Source organism: Lepus europaeus, chromosome 18 (assembly GCF_033115175.1).
Source record: "Lepus europaeus isolate LE1 chromosome 18, mLepTim1.pri, whole genome shotgun sequence".
Classification (NCBI taxonomy): domain Eukaryota; kingdom Metazoa; phylum Chordata; class Mammalia; order Lagomorpha; family Leporidae; genus Lepus; species Lepus europaeus.
Window position 1 is genome coordinate 72,257,508 of NC_084844.1, and position 23,394 is coordinate 72,280,901.

General features: G+C 45.9%; 2 pseudogenes; one reads left to right on the plus strand and one right to left on the minus strand.

Annotated features, from left to right (window-relative positions):
• The first annotated feature begins 1,136 nt into the window (after positions 1–1,136).
• Positions 1,137–3,118, plus strand: LOC133747002 (protein-L-isoaspartate O-methyltransferase domain-containing protein 1-like; annotated as a pseudogene).
• Positions 3,119–11,064: 7,946 nt separating this feature from the next.
• Positions 11,065–12,467, minus strand: LOC133747003 (nucleus accumbens-associated protein 1-like; annotated as a pseudogene).
• Between the last annotated feature and the right edge of the window lie 10,927 nt (positions 12,468–23,394).

The window sequence follows — 23,394 nt, forward strand, 5'->3', positions numbered from 1 at the left end:
AGGTGTAGACTCATTTATTTGATGGGTAGAATGTCTCTGAAAGAGTGGAGATTGAAGTGATATCACACACTGCATTTAAGGGTCAATACATGCATAACTGAACATCAAGGAAGTTTGTTTTCCACTACATTGATGTCTTACAAAAATAGATAAAAATGTTTGTAAATCATCAGATTAAAATTAGAACATCTTATCAACCCCATCACACCACACTCTTTGTCAACCTCCCATATTCACCATATCTGAATATAGGAAAATTATTTTTACCTAAAAGTATGCACACTATAAGATGATATTTTTATTTTCAATGTCTATTTTTATCTGATTTATTTCAGTTTGTCTGTTCTCAAATACATTTATTTTCCATCCATAATCAGATTTTTTGGCTCTACGATTTTAATTTTAATTTTCCATGCTATACCTTCAAATGTATTAATATCTGATTATCATTTTCATTATTTTTTTTTGACTGGTAGAGTAATAGACAGTGAGAGAGAGACAGAGAGAAAGGTCTTCCTTCCGTTGGTTCACTCCCCAAATGGCCGCTACAGCCATCGCTGTGCTGATCCAAAGCCAGGTGCCAGGTGCTTCCTCCTGGTCTCCCATGCGGGTGCAGGAACCCAAGCACTTGGGCCATCCTCCACTGCCCTCCCAGGCTCCAGCAGAGAGCTGGACTGCACGAAGGGCAGCCGGGAATAGAACCCAATGCCCACATGGGAATAGAACCCGATGCCCACATGGGATGATGGCACCACAGGTGGAGGATTAACCAAGTGAGCCACGCCACAGGCCTGATTATCATTTTCAATTCATTTTTGCCTTTTTAATTTTATTTTTAAATAAAGACCAGTTAACAATTTTGATTATTTTGCTCTATTTTTTCATATGTATCAACATGACACGTAAAATCTGTTAGCATGTCCTGATTAATAACTCTTACTGTAGTTCACAATACATGAACAAAAATATCTTTTGTGATGTATTCTCTTGAAAAAATAAGATGAAAGTGCAAGTCATTGAGATAACTTTTTTGAAATGCTCATTATAAAGAGGAAGCTTTAGCTGCAAAATCATTTTCCTTATTCCTTCCTGAAACACAGATAGTGTGTTGGTAATACAGCAGCTATTATGTATCGATGAGGTAAGAATATGGAGAATATGACACATTGTCAGGATCATGTCACTGCTTACACTCTCAACTACCATATTAGCCCCAGATCATATAGTTTGGTGAGATTGTTACAAAGAAAATGATTTAGATAAGCCCATGAATTCAATTATCTATTATACTCAATCAGGTTTATTCTTAGTAGAAATAATTTTTTTTATTTTATTTAGTAAGCATCATTATTATCAATCACCCTCCTTATCTCTTACCCAGGTTGTAACTTATGGTACTTCAGTCTCCAACAAATGATGCATGAAGTTTCTCTGGTATTAAGGAAAAGACTTCCCAGTGTCTGACGCCCCTCACCTCAGCCCAATCCTAACATTACTTCAGGAGTATAACTTTGAGAAATATTTACCAAGTCATATAGATATCTTGCAGACTATAATTTTTAGTCTAAAATGATGTTTGTTCCTCTTCTCTGTTCTATTAGAAGATACTATTGATTATAATTCATCTAAACCAAAACAGCAGTGTCATTTTTACTTCAGTATAAATTTACTTTTGTTTTTTTTTCTTTTTCTACAATAAATGAAAGTGTAGAGAAAGCAATTTTAAAGACATTTCTTAAAATGTTCCCTTTAGATTAATGAATAGATGGCAGTCAGAAAGCTAGAGAAATTAAGAAAAGATATAATTAAACAAATACCTATGAGGGGGCATACTAACACTTGCCTGTTAATTATCCATGTTCAATTCCTGCTAGTAATGCCTGGCTCATTTTAACATTAATATTTATCCACAGAGTAATTGTTATCTTAGGGTGACTGTTGTAGCACTTTAGGTTAGCTGACACTTAGAATGCACACATCAATCCACCTTCCTGATAATTCACTTGTGAGGAAGCAGATATTGGGTCAACTAGATGGGTTCCTGCCACATACCTAGGAGACCTGGCTGGAGTTTCTGCCTCCTGGCTTTGGCTTGGCCCAGCTGAAGCTATCCAGGGTATTTGGGGAATGAAACTGAAAAGAAGATTCATCCTCATTCTCATTCTCATTCTCATTCTCATTCTCATTCTCATTCTCATTCTCACTCTCATTCTCATTCTCCTCCTTTCTCTCTTCTTCTTTTCAGCCTTCTCCTCCTCCTCTCCCCTCCCCCCCTCCTTCTCATCCTCCTCCTTCCCTCTCCTCTCCTCTCCTCTCCTCTCCTCTCCTCTCCTCTCCTCTCCTCTCCTCTCCTCTCCTCTCCTCTCCCCTTCTCTACCATTCTGCCTTTCCAAGAAATCATGGGATTGAGCTTCATTCAGATGTGGTGGAGTATGCCAGGGGAAAACAGGAGAGCTTCATCAAACTTAGTGATAGCTTTGATAAATTTGAGTTGTGTGATCCTGCGTTTGTGGTTGGTAATTGCCTCCAGAGAGCATCTGACATTTATCAGTATGATCAAATTCTTGTGTTGCTGGGGTCCAGAAAGACCATGAAAGCTACATGAAAATTTTACTGAACATGGGAGGCCTACTAGTCATTCCTGTAGAAGATCAGTTAACACAGATTATGCAAACTGAACAAAACACTTGGAAAAGTAAAAATACCCTTGCTGTTTCATTTGCTCCACTTGTGCAGGCAAGAAAGAATGATTACAGCAAACCTGATTCTGTGGGACTCCCCCCCGCCCTGTGCTCTGAGGAACCTGCGGGACTTGTCCTGTATTTACATTCACTGCACTTAGAAATTTCATAAATGATGAGACGCAGGCCAAAGGGATTCCCCAAAAGGCTCCACCCAAAATGAAAAGAGAATGAAACAGAATTAACACGTAGGTCTTTGGGGGTAATCAGCTTATTCCTCAGCCTCTAGACAGTGAGGATCACAAATAAGAGGAGGGGAAAGACCACAGCAAAGCCATGAAGCCAGAAGGGGCTCCTCAGAATTTACTGAGAAAATCATGAAGCTGCCCCTCCCTGAGTCTTTAAAAGATTACTTGACATATTTTAGAGACAAATAACAGATTAAGAAGAAAGAATGCCTACTGATAATTCCTGTAGTGTTGAATATGTAGCATTTTTTAGTTGAAAGAATTATTCCTTTCATCAGAGTGGTGGGGGAAAAGTATAACCTGTTTCTGTCAGTAACAGAAATGATGTATTCAGTCATTTAAAAGGATCCCTTTTATAAAATCTATTTTTCTTTAACTCTTGGGAAAATGCTGTTTTGTCTCAGAGTGATTTGAAAGTGGAATGCAACCAGTCAAGACATTGTGTCCTATAAATTGTTTTCTGACTCCTTACAGATTTATAGGGGTAAATGTTAGATATAATTTTATATAAGGTTTAAACCATTGTTAAGCATATAAATTTGATTTGAATTGCAGTTATTTTATGTCCTCTATGAAAGTCCCTTATAAAGAAATAAAATGCTTTGTAGACCTATTTACCTTTTTTTAAAGATTTATTTATTTATTTATTTATTTATTTGAAATTCAGAGTTACACAGAGAGAGGAGAGGCAGAAAGAGAGAGAGAGAGAGAGAGAGAGAGGTCTTCCATCCGATGGTTCACTCCCCAATTGGTCGCATTGGCCAGAGCTGCGCTGATCCAAAACCAGGAGCCAGAAGCTTCTTCTGGGTTTCCCAAATGGGTGCAGGGAACCAAGGTCTTGGGCCATCTTCTACTGCTTTCCCAGGCTGTAGCAGAGAGCTGGATCATAAGTGGAGCAGCCGGGTCTTGAACTGGCACCCATGTGGGGTGCTGGCACTTCAGCCCAGGGCATTAACCCACTGCACTACATCACTGGCCCTGACCTACTTACCTTACTTTTGTTGCAATCACTATTTCTGAGTTGCTGGAGACATATTCCAGGCAATATATGAGTGCAATAATAATGCAACATAATAAGTAATTTAGCTTTTAAATAAAACACAAATTTCATGAAATTTTACAGTCCTGCAACTTTTGCTTTTGAATAAGTTGACCAAAGACCTGTGAAGGGGTGGGAGGGGATATCTGCTTCTCTCAGAGAGACTTTTAATAGCACAGCAAGTGAATATTAGAAAGTATACATTTACCACAACTCTTAGTTTGTATGGACCCTTTACATTTTCAGTATTTAAAGTTAATGAGATCATCTTGACTCTCTCAAGATTTCAAGGTCTATTAAGGATTGTTTTTTCTGTGGTTCACTGTATAAAGTATTTGGGTTAAGAGCTCCAGTGTTGTGTGTGACTCTTAGCATAGACAGTGAGTGAGTGAATGAAATAAGCATGTGTGGCCGGCGCCGCGGCTCACTAGGCTAATCCTCCGCCTTGCGGCGCCGGCACACCAGGTTCTAGTCCCAGTCGGGGCACCGATCCTGTCCCGGTTGCCCCTCTTCCAGGCCAGCTCTCTGCTGTGGCTAGGGAGTGCAGTGGAGGATGGCCCAAGTCCTTGGGTCCTGCACCCCATGGGAGACCAGGGGAAACACCTGGCTCCTGCCATCGGAACAGCGCGGTGCGCCGGCCGCAGCGTGCTACCGCGGCGGCCATTGGAGGGTGAACCAACGGCAAAAAGGAAGACCTTTCTCTCTATCTCTCTCTCTCACTGTCCACTCTGCCTGTCAAAAAAAAAAAAAAAAAGAAATAAGCATGTGTGACTGCCACTTTCCTGGAAAGCTCTGAGTTTCAGGGCTACAGCAGGCGTGGGCAGCAGATGCACTTCAGTAAAAGGGACTTCCAGTTTATCTGAATATTTATCTTTTACAAAAGGGGGGTGCGGAGCTTACAGCATTTGATTTGGATCTTTCTAGTATAAGAAATAATCACAGAACTTGTATGTAGACAACTTCCATTTTGAAAAGCCAGTTCAGAATCACAGTATAAACTTTGGGATCTACAACATGCTCATCTAACCACTCACTTTTTAATGTGTTTTTTAGCAAAATTATAATGGTTTTATTTTTTTGCTGAATATCATGTACTTAATGTACTCATTATGTGAATTTTGTTATAGCTTATCAGTGATAAAACTGGCAGGAAATGTCATTATGACTTTGTTTCCCTAGGAAGGCATGTAAACAGTCATGCCTTGATAATAAAGTATACACTGTAACCTGCCACTTAATGTTAATATGGATTACATATTTTCAAAGGGAAAAATGTGACGGTATCCCCACCATCAGCATTATTATAATCATTATTCAGATTTGCTTAAGGAAATCCAAGCATTGCATAGTAAATAGATTTTTATTTCTCTAATAAGTTACAAATATTGATTCAAAAATCTCAGCTCTAACAACACTACACATCTGAAAACAAGCAGTTCAAATAATGCAAGCATGACATCACTCCATATAATTGAGGATGTTTTAGCAATGTGAAGGACAGTATCAGGGAAAGTACTGCTCCCAGTGGCTGGGAGTAGGCTGGGGGGTACCACTGCATTTTACCTATATGATTGTTAAGCTGGTACTAAGAAATGCTTCATAGCATTTCTGTCTAGGAAACAGCTTCATATCATTGTCATCTGTTGGAAATGGTCATTTGATTTGGAATCAAGTGCTTGTTTTAAAAGTGTAGCTGTGAACATGTTTTTATCTGGAAATCCTGGGGAGATTGGAAAGAAGGGACCCTCAAAGAAGGAGGTACCTTTCTCGGAAGGGAGGAGAGAACTTCCACTTTGATTATGGCCCTGTCAAAATAATGTCAGAGTTTTTGGACTCAAAAGGCTTTCCATAGCCATGGAAGCCCATGACAAGAGCCTCGGGTGATCACTGACATGATAAATGAGTGTGTCAGTTGTTAAATCAAAACAGGAGTCACTGTGCATTTGCTCCCCATGTAGGACCTCTGTCTTTAATGAGTTGTGCTATGAGAATTAACAGTAAAACTTGTCTTCAGATGGTACTTTATATGTTGTGTGTGGGTGGCTGGGTGGGTGCAAACTGTTGAAATATTTACTTAGTATAGAGTTGATCTTCTGCATAAAACAATTAAAAATATGTCTTAAGAATGGGATGGGAGAGGGAGTAGAAGGTGGGATGAGAGTGGAGGTGGAAGGGCCAATTTGAGGGAAAGAACTGCTATATTCCAAAAGCTGTACCTATGAAATCTATATTTATTAAATAAAAGCTTTATTAAAAAAAAGAAGACGTCCAGTTTGAAAGGGAACTTCTGGAATGACAGATGGAGGGTCTCTGTAAATAAACTTTTCCGTAAAAAAAAGAAATCCTGGGGAGACTTAGCCATCTTTTGTCCCCCTTCTCCCCCTAATTTTATTGGAGCTGGTGTCCAGATATGTAAAAGTACATGTTCTTAAATAATGGCTTTACTATTTAGGAGAGCATTTTTGCTAGGCATATATTTGAAGACTAACTTTTTCATAATGTCTTTCATTCTCTCATCCTTGTTAGAGTGTACAGATTTTTCATGGTAATTGAATGCTTTTTGTCATGGAAATGTATCTTTCATGTTTTTAAGTGCATTCATTATACAGTTGTGATGTTATCATTGACTTTAAAGTAGCGGTAGAAATAAAAAAATGAACAAATAATTTTTTAGAAATTTTATTTACTTTCCAAGTAGAGTTATAGACTGTGAGAGAGAGAGAGAGACAGAGAGAGAGAGAGAGAGAGAGAGAGAGAGAGAGAGAGAGAGAGAAAGGTGTTCCTTCCATTGGTTCACTCCCCAAATGGCCGCTATGGCCGGCGCTGTACCGATCGGAAGCCAGGGGCCAGGTGCTTCCTCCTGGTCTCCCATGCGGGTGCAGGGGCCCAAGCACCTGGACCATCCTCCACTGCCTTCCCGGGCCACAGCAGAGAGCTGGACTGGAGGAAGAGCAACTGGGACCAGAACCAGCACCTAAATGGGATGCCGGCGCTGCAGGCTGAGGATTAACCAAGTGACCCATGGTGCCAGCCCCAAATGAACAAATAATTTTAAAAAGAACATCCAATATACCAGAAGGAAAAACTGCTGTTTTGTATTTTTGTGCAGGAATTAAAGGTGAAAGCAGTTTGAAAAATGATTTGTTTACTTTTGTCTGGAATAAAATTGCTGTAACTTTCCCAGTGCATTTCTGAATTATTTTATAAGCCTGAGTGCTCTATCAATATAATTAAAACAACACAGGAAGTCAGGCACAACCCAGGTGATCCTTACCATCATGGAGTCGAGGAAATGTTGATGGTGGCTTAGCTTCTGAGAGTTGGTTGGGCTTTATCAGCGGAATAGACAGTATATCATCAAAAATTGTGCATTTTGATGCTGTTATGCTCAAAGAAAAGAGTTTATCCAAAATTTTGTTATTTGAGAAATTATCTTCTTTTACTTTATGCCCACAACACAGATACAGTTGAGAAAAAAAAAAAGTCCGCTAAATGTAGAGAACATTGCTGCATCAGTAACTCAGAGAATCAGCTGAGGTCAGTGAATGAACGTAGGCTTTACATTAACCCCAGCAATTCAGCTTCCAGTTATAACTAGCAATGCTCTGGAGTAGGTGCAGAGAAGCCATCCAAAAGGGTGTGGTGCCCTGGTGGTGACAGCACCGGGGTCATAACCTCTGACCTTGCTCTGACCAATCAACAAGCTTCCCTCCCCGTGACCCCGGCAGCACTCCCGGGCCGCCCTCCTGTCCACGTCAGGATCCTCCCTCAGCTGCCTACTGCGGGAGGCCGGCCTGGCCGCTCGCCCTGGCCACAGTCATGGGCGCTGTCTAAGGCCGCGTTGGCGCTGAATCCGGAGGTAAATCTGGAAGCGAGCTGTCGTGGTGGGGCGGGGGGCTGGAGGGTGGCGGGGCGCTGTGGGGACGGGGTGCCCTTCTTTGAAGAGGATGCCCTCCTGCTTGGCCAGCTGCCAGGCCTCCTCGCGGGGCCCCTGCTCGCTCACGGCCAGCTGCAGCATCTCGTCGTCCATCACGCGTGGCTCCATGGAGTTGTGCAGCCGGCTCATGTTCCCTGCATGACAGGCACTGCTGAGGTCTCCCCTGTTTTTATTCAAGATTGATTTATTTGAGAGGCACAGTTACAGACCGAGAGAGAGGGAGAGAGAGAGATCAATCGATCAATCGATCCTTCTTCTACTGGTTCCCTTCCCAAATGGCCACAACAGCCAGCGCTGGGCCAGGCCAAAGCCAGGAGTCTGGACTCCATCCGGGTCTCCCACGTGGGTGGCAGGGGCCCAGGCGTGGGCGTGGGATTCGGCAGCCCTTAGGACACCGCTGGGGCACCCACATCTCGTGCTGGGGTGCCAGGGTTCGAGTCCCGGGAGCTCCAGGCTCCCGCTTCCTGCTCACAATGCACACCTGGGAGGGGGCGGGTGCCGGCTCAAGTGCTCGCGGCCCTACTGCTCACGCCGGAAACCTGGGCTTTTGAGGTTATCTGGGGAGCACACTAGTGGACCGACCTCTCTCCCTGCTGTCCGCCCCGGGTCTCCTCTTGTCTCAGGCGCCAACTTCCGGGCTCCGTCGGCACAGCAACAGCGTCCCCCGGTTGCTAGGGAACCAAGCGCAGCCTCGCAGTCGCTAAGGGGAAGTTAAGTGGTAGACATTCTGGGTGAAAGTTGACGCGTCACATGATCAGTTCTCGGGGCGGGGAAATCCTAACACACCAACCAGGTTTAGAGAAAATAAACATTTACCCAATCAGCTCTTTCAGTGGGCGGGGATATTCGTGGATGCACCCCTGGTTTGAGTGATTGACTCGTCCTTTATCCAATAATTCTAAGGATTCTCTAGCTTGACCGGTATATGGACGAATCAACACGAAAAGCCTCTCTTTCGGAGGCGAAGGCCAATCGGATGAGGGCTGTGTAGGCGTTGCCCAATAGAGACGCGACAAGGGGGAGTGGCCAAGGGCCCGCGGCTCCGCATTCCTGAGGGTAGGGCGGGGGCGAGCCTCAGGTCGGGACCGGGGCTGGGGACAGTGGAGACCCGGGCGGGCAGACTGGACGCCCCGACCGCCGCCGAGCTTTCCTGCAAGATGGAGTTCCTTCTGGGGAATCCGTTCAGCACGCCGGTGGGACAGTGCCACCTCCCGGTGTCCCTGAAGACCACTGGGCTCTGCCACCTGGCACTGGCGCTGCAGAGGGCCCCCACCGTGGGAAAAGGTGGGGAGGGAGGAGACCCCGGTTCCAGAGAGCCTGTCCCCCTGCTTAGGCCTGGAAGGAGGGGCACACCTGGGCATGCCCACTGTCCTCTGATTGGCTGGATTCCCCCGCTCACCCCTCCAGGCCCCAGACACTTGCCAAGTGACCAGGATATTGTGCTTTGGGCTCAGCACTGGGGCGGGGGTGGGGTGGGGACTGAGGGGCTTGTGCTTTAGCAGGGGGTGCCGACTTTCCCCCCACATACACACTCGGGGTGGCTGGGGGCTAAGGCGCGGGCCAAGCTGAGAGAACAGAGCGCCATGACTCCCCCCCAAAGCAGGCTGGTGGTGACACTGTTGGAAGGGTATAGTGTGGGGCGACCCCCACCGGTCCCCCCCGCACCGGAACCTCTCCTAAAATGCTTCGCCTGGAAAGCGAGATCGTCGGGCACAAGGGGTACACAGAGTCAGAGTCAGGGGCAAAAAGGCTGGTAATGGGGGGGTGAGAGGTGTGGGGGTGGAGAAGAAGCCTCCGTGTGCACATGCACACATACACACACTCCCATACACACACACTTGCCCTGGGCAAGGAGAATGAGAGGAATAGTGAGAGAGAAAAACTCTGCCAGCAGCCCAAGCAGGCCCTGCTCTGCCCCTGGGGGAACCAGGCTCACCCAACCAGCCAAGGCCAGGGACTTCCCTTGAAATACAGCTTGGAGGGGGGAAGTTGAGGGAGGGAGGGAAACAGGTCAGACCAATGGGGCCCGTGTCAGGAACACGCAGCCACACTCCACACACAAGCACATGCACTCTGCCTGCCTATTCAACACATGCCCCCCCACCCCCATATCCTGCCTTCTACAGTGTGTCCCACCCCCACTGGGGACCTGCAGGTGGGCTGGTGGAGTCAGACTCAATCTGGTTGGTTTGAAAAATAAAAGGAAATCTAGAAAATGTTTTTAAAAGTTATGTACATGGGTAAGGGGCTGGGGGGCCCTGTCCCAGGGTGGGATGGGGAGTGGCAGGGCAGGGGCGGGAGGTGGGGAACAGAGGGGAGGACAGCAGCCCCACCGCTCCCAGCCTGCTCCCTACCCGCCATTCCAACCCCAGTCCCACTCTGCCCCTTTTTACCTTCATTCAAGTTGCATGCACGCATGCACACACACACACTCACACACACACTCTGCTAGCCCAAGGTGAGGATCCTTGGCTGAGGATCTCCCTCCCTGCAGCTCCAGGGGACACGGGCTGGGTGGAGGGATGAGAGCAGGTGCTGAGCCGCCACCCCCAGCCACCTTAGGCTGCTTGTGGCATTGCTCTGAGCCTGTTGGCTCCACTGTACGACTGGAAGTGCCTGCAGTCTTCCTGCCCCAGCACCCAGGCTCAGGGACTGAGGAGGAGGCAGGAAGGCGCTTTGGAGGCCTGGAAGCACTGGGGGATGGGTGGGGGTGGGGAGGGGTCCTGAGAGCCCCCTTCCATCCCAGCAGAGGCTGAGGAAGGACTTCTGCCAGACAGGCCCCTGCCCGTGCCTGGATTTGTGGGGGGGGCATAACGCTTGGGGTGAGGGAAGGGGTGCCCTGTGTGGAAGAAGGAAACCAGGGCCTACCTGCCCCCTGCCCGGTCCCACCCAGCGGCTCACCTTGGGGAAGGGGCTGGGACAGGGGAGGGGGACCCAGGAGCATGCAATGCCCCCCATGGGGCCTGGGGAGTGACAGACAGTAGCTCCTGACCAAGGTGTGTGTGACAGGACAGAGGGGTGGGGTGGGGGAGTGTGGCGCCCCCCCCAGGTGGTGTGGGGGAGTGTGACAGCCCTCCCGGGGTGGGGTGGGGGAGTGTGATGGCCCCCAGATGGGGTGGAGGAGTGTGAAGGCACCCCTGGGTGGGGTGTGGGGCGCAGTTACTGCAGGGCCTCCCTCGCCTAGGGGCTGCCTTGCCCCATAGCTGGCTGGCTGGAAGCCATACTCCCCGCCTGTCACCTCTGGCTCCATCTTACCCGAGTCGCTGATGCAGGCGGTGCAGGGGCGCCCTCAGGTGAGCAGCTTCAGCTTGGGCATCCAGCTCTGGCGCACGACCCGGAATGCGTTGGGGCACACGCCAGCCGTGATGGCATTCCTCTCGCTCTCCTTGAAGTTCTGGTGTGCAGGGCGCAGCTGTCCAGTGGTTTGCTGGAGCCACAGCTGGGGGCCAGTGCGTTCAGGTCAAAGGAGGTGGCAAGGAGCGGCCACAGCAAGACCTGGTGCCGGGTTCCTTAGCTGCGCCCTCTGATACACACCTTGGCGCCTGTCACCAGCTCCTGCTTCTTGGAGCGGTCACCCTCGTCCTGGAGCTGAGGGTGTCAACGGGTGCCAATCTAGTCGATGAGCTGGGCCGGAAGCAACACCAATCTTGCCGCACTCGGATCTGACTGCAGGTTCCGGGAGGGCCTCAACCTTTTCTCTCCTTCTCCTGGTAGGAGCTGGGCTGTCACTGGTGTAGGCGCTCCAGGTGCCCTGGCTCCTGCGCTCTGACGTGCTGGGCCCACTCCCCATGCCTGCTGCAGCCACCACCACCACCACCACCCCCCGCCAGCTGCCCCGCCCACCCCCGCGGCCAGGGCCACCCCCATGGGCTGCGCGCGGCAGCCACCACGGGCCCGCTGCAGGGGCTGCCAATTGGCCGCCAGGTACAGCACGGAGAACTTGGCCATCTTGCGGTTACCACCACTGCCGCCGCAGCAGCCCCCAGCCTCCTTGGAGCCACTGTCCCACAGCAGCTTGGCCACGGGCGTGCACTGCACCTAGTCCGACTCCTGCTGCTCCGTCCTGACCTGCGACACGAGGGGCAGCGGCAAGCTGCAGGCCGGCCAGCCAGAAGTCTGCGCCACGGGGCTCTGTGGCTAGGATGAGGGCGCCCCTCTGCATGCAGGCCCTGGGAGTCGCAGCTCCGGGAGCTCACCTTCAGGAAGAACTTGGCGCCTTTCTCCATGATCTCCTGGATCTGCAGGAAGCCCGCCATGTCCATGAGCAGGAATTGGTTCCCCACGTTCATGCTCAGTCGACCCGTGTAGCAGGAGCTCAGGGGTTGCTGGAAAGACTGTGGCTGCATGGCCACCAGCAGCTCCACCATGGTGCTGCGGCTGCTGTTGCACAGGCCCCGGGAGTAGGAGCTGCTGCCGACCAGCCCAGCCCGGTGGGCCTCGAAGGACTGACCCCTGATCACCACCAACACCTCACAGGACAGGCCCTGCAGCCGCTGTTCGCTGAGGTGCTCCAAGATGCCGTGGCCGAAGTTGGGGATCTCCACCTGGAGGCTCTGCGCCATGGCGGTGGCTGCGCCATGGCCAGGCTCTGAGCAGGTTGGGAGGGGGGGGCTCCGACCAGCTCCGCAGCATGGCTGAGCCCGGCCTGTGTTCCGGGTGTCCCCTGTGCCGGGGCCTCGGCCTCCGCCTCCATGGCCCCCATGGCCTCCGCCTCAGCAGGAGCGGCGGCGGCCACTCATTGTTAAATTTAATTGTTTTAAAAAATGATGTACAGGCCGGCGCCGTGGCTCAACAGGCTAATCCTCCACCTTGCGGCGCCGGCACACCGGGTTCTAGTCCCGGTCGGGGCACCGATCCTGTCCCGGTTGCCCCTCTTCCAGGCCAGCTCTCTGCTGTGGCCAGGGAGTGCAGTGGAGGATGGCCCAAGTGCTTGGGCTCTGCACCCCATGGGAGACCAGGAGAAGCACCTGGCTCCTGCCATCGGAACAGCGTGGTGTGCCGGCCACAGCGCGCTACCGCGGCGGAAATTGGAGGGTGAACCAACGGCAAAAGGAAGACCTTTCTCTCTGTCTCTCTCTCACTGTCCACTCTGCCTGTCAAAAATAAAAAAAAAAAATGATGTACAAATGACTACATTATGTGCTAATACAGGACTAGAAAATATTTGAATTAATGTATATACTTTTATACCATTTTAAAAGTACGATTTTAAAAATACTATCCAACTAGGAGAAGGAATATCTAATTATAATTAATGGAAATATGAGAAGTGTAAATTAAGTAAATCCGCATCAGACTGTAAAGTGTGGCACCAGATATGGGTAAGCTACAACGTTAGGAGTGCAGGTGCCAAGATCAACAGGTTAAACACTGATGTTATCTATAATTACCTCGTGTAGCTTAAAACACAGGTAATGAGGAAACTCAGAGTCTCTAAAAGGCAATTAGAAACTTTGTTTCCTGTACCAGGAATTTTTAAAACTTACTTTTATTTAAAGCTTTTTTCCCTCCATAATGAAACATCAGGGCACGTCACTTACACATTTTAAATACATATAAAAACAGAATGCACAATTATCAGCCTAATACAAATATCTTCATATGTCTAGATGAAACATGTTCCCATATGAGGAGGCCCCACTGGAACAAAAGCAAAGAACACTTCCCTGCATGAGGGACTGACTGCTAAAGTTACGATGATTTTAGGTTAAGGTTTGAACTGAGAAATCCTGAGATTCCACCTCAATATCCACAAAGACATAAAGAACTGAATTAAAAAAAACCTTGTGGACTGTCGATATAATGCCTGATTTTGTACAAAAACATATTTTTCCTTCAAAACTAAAATTTAGCAGTTTCTAAGGTCACATTAAAGTTGGGAAATTCAATTATTCTTTTATAAAAACAATCAAGAAAATGTGCATAAGTTTAACTTTATGGAATGTTTTACCTCGTTTTTAATTTCATAAAACTATAAAATATAGTGGATCATTATGTAGTTTTTTAAAAACAGGATCAACATTTAGGAATGAGGTGAGGAAAGGGCACTGTACTAGGAAATCTCTGTGAAATTATCTGAAGTGAATAAATTTTCTATTCTGTGGTCTACTGTGATTTCTTTTGATTTTTTTCTTGATTTACTTGAGAGACAGAGAGATATAGAATGAAACAGAGATAGAAAAAGAGATGTCCCATCCACTGGCCCATTCCCCAAATGCCTGCACAGCCAGGCCTGGACCAGCCCAAAGCTGGTAGCCAGGAATTCAATCCACAGCTCCAATATGGGTGGTAGGGACTCAAGTACTTTGGGAATCACCACTGTCTTCCAGGGTCCACCTTGGCTAGAAGCTGAATTGGGGAACTGGAGCTAGGGATCAAATCTAGGTACTCCAATGTGAGATGTAGGCATCTTAACCGATAGGCCAAATACTTGCCCCTAAAGGCATTTCTGATATCATTAATACATAAGGAAGAATTCCCTTCTTTGAGACGTTTCTCTGCATATCTCCCCCACTCTCTTCTTACTGCCATCCTACCTCATTTATGTTGGTATGTAGCATAACTGACATAAGCTTGATGTCTAACTTTCTATAACAAGGTAAAGAAGTGGCCACACAGTTTGTAAGGTAAGCAGTACAGAAAAGGAAATACTTATACAGTCAAGAACAAATTATTTTCCAACAACTTAAAAATAGTCATTTATTTAGTAAAATCCCAAGTCCTAATTAAAAGGTCATTTTATCTCTTTTTTTAAAGCTTTTATTTAATGAATATAAATTTCCAAAGTACAGCTTATGGATTACAATGGCTTCCCCCCATAACTTCCCTCCCACCCCCCAACCCTCCCCTTTCCCGCTCCCTCTCCCCTTCCATTCACATCAAGATTCATTCTCAATTCTCTTTATATACAGAAGATCAGTTTAGTATATATTAGTTAAAGATTTCAACAGTTTGCCCCCATATAGCAACACAAAGTGAATAATACTGTTGGAGTACTAGCTATAGCATTAAATCACAGTGTACAGCACATTAATGGAAGAGATCCTACATGATATTTTTTTAAAAATTGATTAATTTTCTATGCAATTTCCAATTTAACGCCAAGTTTTTTTTTTTCATTTTCAATTATCGTTATAGTCAGGAGATCGATTCAGTATATACTAAGTAAAGATTTCATCCATTTGCACCCACACAGAAACACAAAGTGTAAAAATACTGTTTAAGTACTAGTTTTAGCATTACTTCACATTGGGCAACCCATTAAGGGCAGATCCCACATGAGAGGTAAGTACACAGTGACTCCTGATGTTGATTTAACAATTTAACACTCTTGTTTATGGCGTCAGTAATCTCCCTAGGCTCTAGTCATGAGTTGCCAAGGCTATGGAAGCCTTTAGGGTTTGCTGACTTTGATCTTATTCCAACAGGGTCATAGTCAAAGTGGAAGTTCTCTCCTCCCTTCAGAGAAAGGAATTTTATCTCTTTTTTTAAAAAAAAATTATTTTAAAGGTAGAGTCACAGAGTGAGAGGGAGATAGAGATCCTCTTTCCACCAGCTCACCTCCTAAATGGGATGAGCAAGGCCAAAACCAGGAGCTTGGAAATCCATCTGTTCTCCCACATGAGTGGCAGGGGCCCAAGTACTTGGGCCATCCTCCACTGCTTTCCCTGCGGGCATTAGCAGGGAGCTGGATTGGAAGCAGAGCATCTGGGACTGAAACCTGCCCTTGTACAGGGTGCTGCTGTCAAAGGTGGTGGCTTAACCCATTGCGCGATGATGCTGGTCTCCATTTTATCTCTTAAAGCATGTTTTCCAACACTAGATGGACTTATGGAATATTATAAAAATAGAAATAGATGTTTGTTAAATATTTTCTTTTAAAGATGAAAATAAGTTACATTTTAAGTGAATCCACCATTCACTGTACAAGTTCTATACCACCACTATCCAACAACATTTTTTCTGAGAACACAGAAATGTTCTATAACTAACTGTTCAAAATGGTAACCACTCATCACACATAGTAACTAAGAAGTTGAAATAAGGCTAATGCAATTTAATAATTACATATTTTATTTTAATTAAGTCAAATTTTATATGGCTAATGGTTTCCATAATGAACAGTGAAGCTCAAAATGTTTTAACAATGATAATAAACACACACACACACACACAGGTTTTAAAGCAGATCTGTAAAGTTTCAAGGAATATAAAGATAAATATACACGTGATACATAATCATATGTAGTACAACTGGAGAAAGAAAACAAACATTAAAAGTAAAAAGGTTCAGACATTTGACCTGGTTGTTAAAAAGCCAGTTAACATGCCCACATCCCATATCAGTGTCTGATCTGAATCTCAGTTCTACTCCCATTTCTAGCTTCCTGCTAATGTTCACTCTGGGAGGCAGCAGGTGATAGCTCAAGTACTTGGGTCCCTGCCACCTAGGAGGGGCCCTGAATTGGTTCTCAGCTCCAGTGTTTGGATGGCCTAACTGCCACTGTGGGCATTTGGAGAGCCAACTAGGGGATCTAAGCTTGTTCTCTCTCCTCTCTCCTCTCTCCTCTCTCCTCTCTCCTCTCTCCTCTCTCCTCTCTCCTCTCCCCTCTCTCCTCTCCCCTCTCTCCTCTCTCCTCTGCCCTCTGCCCTCTCCCCTCTCCCTCCAACTAGGGGATCTAAGCTTTCTCTCTCTCCTCTCCTCTCCTCTCCTCTCCTCTCCTCTCCTCTCCTCTTATCTCCTCTCTCCTCTCTCACTGAGAGTATGTGTATTTGTGCATTTCTGTGTAACTAAATACAATTCAATTTAAAAAAAAACTTTTTTTAAGTTGGCTAATACATGTCAAATAAAGTAATTCCTTAAAAGAGGCCTTTATACAGTATGTCATAATTCTAAATGCATAGTGGCACTAGTCAGAACTATCAGATAAGTATGTAACAGTTTCTTTTTCTTTCCCATCTCTCTCATTGCCTTTTCCCATGGTATTTCTGTCACACCACCACCCTCAGACCACTGTCTCCTCTCACCAAACTCTTGTCATATACACATGTGAAAGTGAGTAAAGTCCATTCTCAGTGGCAGCAGTGTTAGTTCTATTAGGTACCAATGGTGACATTGCTGGAAAGACTCTCACCCAGATGTGGATATGTGCAGACTCAACAACAGATTGTCTAAAAGAACCAAGAAAGGACAGGTTAAAAAGAAAGTAAATGGGTCATGTGATCAACTTTAGTTTAAGGTCAAATATGTACTTCAAATTTGTTGGGATTAATGTACTTGAATAAACAATTCACAGAGGCTTCTGCAGATGTACATCACCACCTAAGCCTCCTAAAAAACTCACTAAAAATCATTACAAGGTGAACATCCTTATCCAAAATGGTTAGGATTCAGAAGTGCTTCAGATTTTTAAGATTTTGGAAGATCTGCATAGACTTTACTGGCTGAACACCCTTCATCCACCTGCAGCGCCAGGCAGAGTACCAATACATTCCAAAACTTAAAAGTTGTTTTCGCCCATATGTGGTGTACAGTTCAAAAATACATGGCTATGTGTCCCTACATTAAATAATGGTTTTGTCTGTAGACCTCTCCTTTATATTTTAGAGGCATTTCTCATATGCCCATCAGGGCTATCTGTTACCAGTCCATTTAATGCTCATATGGTAGTCCTCACTTATGTGCAGTTTCGCTTTCTATGGCTTGTTATGCCTGGTCAATGAGGGTCCAAAAATATTAAATGGAAAATTCCAGAAATAAACAATTTCAGAGTTGTAAACTGTACATGATAATGAGTAGCATTATGAAATCTCACGCCATTTTGCTCTGTCTTGCCCAGAGTATCCATGCTGTGCACACTTCCACCCATTAGCCACGTGGGAGCCATTTCAAGTCATCAGAGTGGCTGGTAGGGAGTCACAATGCTTATGCTCAAGGAAGCTTTATTCTGTTTAAAAATGATTCCAAAGCACAAGAATAGTGATGTGGCAATTCAGGTATCTCACAGAAAAGCAAACTAAAAAGGTAAAACTGACTTAATAAAGAAAAAATATATACCCTGAGGTTGACCTACATTAGGGATGAAATTTTTATCAATGATCTTGAGAGGGGAGAAAAAGAATGTCAGGCTAGTTTAGCCTTGTGCCTAAAATTACAGAAGTTTAAGCCATAGTATGTGATAGTAAGGACTTAGTTTGGAGGGCCAAGGCATGAATTTTCTGTGGTTTCATGCATCTACTGATGTACACAACACTCCTGAGGTCTTAGAATGTACTAGGGAATAAGAGGAGACTACTGGACATTAGCTTTTAGAAATCTCAAATCTATACACCTTTGTCATTTGCTCAGACTTTACATTTATTGCATATTTCAGTCTATTTTGACATCATAAACTATCATCTTCTAAAGTTTAAATAAAGGGAGAAATGAGAAATAAGACTAAATGGAAGAAAATAGGGTTGATTGGTAAAGCCTTCCTGTGATGAAATATACTTTAATCAACAGACCTTTCAGCCATTCAATTATTTCTTTTCTAAGTTTCTGATTATATTCTGGTTGGTTAGAGTATGCTGGTTCACTCTCCAAATGACTGAATCAGCTGGGGCTGGTCAGGAGCTAAAGCAGGAGCCAGGAACTTCATCTGGGTCTCCAACATGGGTACAAAGGGCCTTAGCACTTGAGCCATCTCCTATTGCACCATCTTTCCCAGAAGCATTAGTTGGAAGCTGGATCAGAGTTGGAGCAGCCGGGATTAGAACTGGTGCCCATATGGGATGCCGGCGCTATAGGCAGCAGTTTAACCAGCTGCACCACAGTGCTGGATCCAGTAGTATTTTTCTTACTGATTTTTTAAAATAAGTGTCTCCAAATCACAATGAAAGATTAACCATTTTCTTATTATTTCCCTTTCCAAATTACATTTTCATCAAAACTCTAATGTTAGCTATAAGTGACCCTACTACAAAAATTTTACAGTATTTTAAAATTCAAATACTTCAATAGAACCTAAATCTGGTCCAGAGCCCACGGCCCCCTCCCCAGAGTCCCGGGGCCCCTCCTCAGAGTTCCAGGACCCCTCTCGAGAGCCCCCCGCCCCTCCACAGAGCCCATGCCCCCCTCCCCCGAGTCCCCCAAACCTCCCCAGAGCCAGCAGCCCCTCCTGAGAGTCCCCAGCCCCCTCTCCAGAGCCCCCCGCCCACCCCCAGAGCCCGCGGCCCCCTCCTCAGAGCCCCCGGCCCCCTCTCCAGATTCCCCTGGCCCCCTCCCCAGAGACCCCAGTCCCTCCCCAGAGCCCGCGGCCCCCTCCCCACAGCCCCCAGGCCCTCCCCAGAGCCCGCGGCCCCCTCCCCACAGCCCCCAGGCCCTCCCCAGAGCCCCCCGCTCCTCCCCAGAGTTCCCGCCGCCCCTCCCCACAGCCCCCCGGTCTCCCGACCCTCTCCAGAGCCCCCCGCCCCTCCCCAGAGCCCGCGGGCCCCCTCCCCAGAGCCCCCAGGCCCTCCCCAGAGCCCCGGCCCCTCCCCAGAGTCCCCATGGCCCCCTCTCCACAGCTCCCTCGGTCCTCCTCAGAGCCCCCCGACCCTCTCCAGAGGCCCCGTCCCTCCCCAGAGCCCCGTGCCCCCTCCTCAGAGCCCCACAACCCCCTCCCCAGAGCCCATCCCTCCCCGGAGCCCCCCGCCCCTCCCCTGAGCCCGCGGCCCCCTCCTCCGAGCCCAGCGCCTCGCCGGAGCAGGGATCCCCGGATCCCCGAGGCCCGCGGGGGAGGCCCGGGCCGTGCGTGGCCGCCCTGAGCCCGACCCGCTGCCCTGCACAGCTGTGTCCTCAGCAGCCTGGAGTCCTGGTGCCCGAGGACTACGGGATCCTGTACCTGAAGGGCGCCACGCCGGCGCAGGATCCGGCCTCGGGGCTCAGGATGCGCTACCAGGTGACAGACAGGAGGTGAGGGCGCGGCCAGGGCCACGCGGTGCTCCGCGCTCGGTCCGCCGGCCCCTCAGCTGCCCTTGGCTTGTGGACGCGGCCCCGGCCCGCCCCTGCCGCCCTACAATCTGTTTCTGGCCACTTCCTGCCACATCTGCTTTCTGTTCATCTCCGCCTCCTCAGTGTCTAGCAGGTGGAGACATGGGAGCTGGACAACCTTCCGGGCCTGTTCTCTCCTGAGTTTGTCTTGGGCTGTCCCGGTTGTTAGCATGGAGACTTGGTCACCAACAGAAAACTCCCTTTTATGAAAATGCTAGCCTATATCTAAATGGTTTATGCATTTTAGGATTTTCTGTCAGTTTTATAATTTTTTTGAAGAACGAATGATCTGTTTAATCATGGGAAACTATTGTTTCATAACTAAACTTTGAAATACATATTTTGATAACTTTTACTTAATATATATTATTTTGGCATTGATTAGCATTTTAAGTTTCCTTAGTAAAAGTATTTTTATTCTACAGACGAAATTGAAATGTATAAATTTGTAAGGAAAAAAACCTGTACTGTACTTCATTTATTCTTCTTAGTAATTACATTGATAGCATTATTATGCAAATTAGGAGTACTGTTGGATTATAGTGTGGCTTCAAGATGAGTATTTTTACTAAAAGAAGTACAGAAGATAATTTAGGGAAGGGGCAAGTGTATATATATATACTGCATAGACTGTTACACAGCTGTTTCTTAACTGAAATTTTGCTTTGCATTCTCCATTATTTTAGTGTGTTTATTAAATTTTTTCCAGGAGATTCCAATAAAAATGGAAGAGAACCAAGCTCTGCTTTGGACTCTGAAGAGACTTTTAGTTCTTGTAGGTAGGTAGTAAATACAGAGATATAGAATATTACAGGATAATGTATAAGATCCAATATCTTAGAGGATTCTAATCTTAGAATAGCAAGGAATTATGACTTGTGCTTTTAAAATGTGATAATATATAAATATTACTGTGATATGTGATTATCTGCAGAAATAATGAGTAACAGAAACTGTAATATCCCAAATGCTTGTAAATGAGCTTACATCAGATATCTGTTGCTCGCCTATCCTATAGTACACTGATTACAACAAATGTACATGTAGTATTAACGTTCGTTATAATCTGCCCTTTGTTTTTCCATGTATCTTTTACAGTACTAAAGACTTCTTTCAGAGTACCTTCGAAAGGTTAAAATGTAAATGTGATTGAATTAATTGCTGTTTGTTAATGCCCTTTTAGGGCTCTTAGCAAACAGGGCAGTTACAGCTCAAACAGTATTTATTTGAAAGGATTCAGTAGTAAAGAAATATGTATTTTATTTATTTTTTGTTACCATTCACTTCACAACTTGTATTTTTCTTTATGTTTATTATAACATTTATAATGCTTTTATTTATTTATTTATTTATTTATTGATAGGCAGCGTTACACAGTGAGCGATAGAGACAGAGAGAAAGGTCTTCTCTTTCCATTGGTTCACCCCGCAAGTGGCTGCTACTGCCAGCGCGTTGTGGCCGTGCGCTGCGCTGATCAGAAGCCAGGAGCCAGGTGCTTCCTCCTGGTCACCCGAGTGGGTGCAGGGCCCAAGCACTTGGGCCATCCTCCACTGCACTCCCGGGCCGCAGCAGAGACCTGAACTGGAAGAGGAGCAACCCGGACAGAATCCAGCACCCTGACCAGGACTAGAACCTGGTGTGCCAGCACCACAGGCAGAGGATAAGCCTAGTGAGCCACAGTGCTGGTCATGTGATGCATTTATGATAACATAATAAACAGCAAATGTTTATTAACAGAAAACCCAGGAAGAACAAAGTATAAAGTATTTTCAGTATTCTTTGAGAATTTCTATACTGAACCAAGTTGTGTAAGATCTTGACTTTTTTCTTTTAGGAAAAGAAAGTGCGGATTCAATATTAGTACATTTTACCATTGTAGAGGACCATGTATATTTTGGAAGAAATACTTTGAGTTCATTGTCCTTAGGGTGCATTAGTTCTGCTGCTTGTCTAACAGCTCTATAAGATATCTGCTAATACTGATAGAATCAAAAAGGGAGGGAAAGATCCAACATGGGAAGTGGGATACACAGCAGACTCATAGGATGGCAGATGTCCTAAACAACACTCCGGCCCCAGAATCAGCCCTCAGGGCATTCAGATCTGGCTGAAGAGCCCATGAGAGTATAGCAGGCATGGAAAGCCAAGATACCATGGGGAAAAAAAAAAAAGACCTAAGTGAATGATCTCTGTGAGTGAGATCCCAGTGGAAAGAATGGGGCCATCAAAGAAGGAGGTACCCTTCTCCGAAGGGAGGAGAGAACATCCACTTTGACTATGACCCTATCGGAATAAGATCAAAGTCAGCGAACCCTAAAGGCTTCCATAGCCCTTGCAACTCATGACTGGAGCCCAGGGAGATTACTGACGCCATGAACAGGAGTGTCAAATTGTTAAGTCAGCAACAGGAGTCACTGTGTACTTACACCCCATGCGGGATCTGTCCCCAATGTGTCGTCTAAAGCCAAGTGATGCTACGACTGGTACTGAAACAGTATTTTTATACTTTGCGTTTCTGTGTAGGCGCAGACTGATGAGGTCTTTGCTAATTATATACTGAAGTGATCTTCTGTGTATAAAGAGAATTGGAAATGAAAAAAAAAAAAAAAAAAACAACGACCTGGTGTTAAAATGGAAAAGGCATAGAAAATTAATTATTTTGAAAAAAAAATTATGTAGGATCTCTGTCTTTAATGTGCTGTACATTGCTATTTTATGCTATAATTAGTAATCCAATGGTAGTTTTTTCACTTGATGTTGCTATATGGGCAAAATGTTGAAATCTTTACCTAATATATACTAAACTGATCTTCTGTGTACAAAAAGAATTGAAAATGAATCTTTACACGAATGGAAGGGGAAAGGGAGCGGGAGGGGGGAGGGTTGCGGGCGGGAGGGAAGTTATGGGAGGGGGGAAGCCATTGTAACCCATAAGCTATACTTTGGAAATTTATATTCATTAAATAAAAGTTTAATAAAAAAAAAAGATATATGTGAGAATCACTGTGTACCTTGAAACTCATTTCAGTATTAAACTCTATCATTTTTCTATAGTAAACATGGAGAATTTGGGTAGTTCGTGTTCTTATTTGTATCCATATTCCATCTCCCTTCCCGGGCTGTGTCATTTGTTTCCTCAGATCCCAGGCTGGCTTTATGTGTAGAATGGTGCCTTGTATACAGGAAGCACTTCAGAAGGTGGTAAATGGGAATATTGTTACAATTTGTTTATGAATTCCAGAAATGAGATGATAACTGAAATACTTGACATCTTTATTTTCTACCACTTGGAATCAGTGTAAATAGTCGTTCAAGTGTCACAAACACTATGAAAGCCTTTATGTGCCTGTGGAATTCTGGAAGGGCAGCTTCACAGCAGTGAAGCGCCTATACTGTTGTGGTTTTTCACTGTGCCCTGCCCGTCCTACTTTATAAATGCTGTAGTTCTCCAAATCCTACTTTTAGTCCTAAAGGGT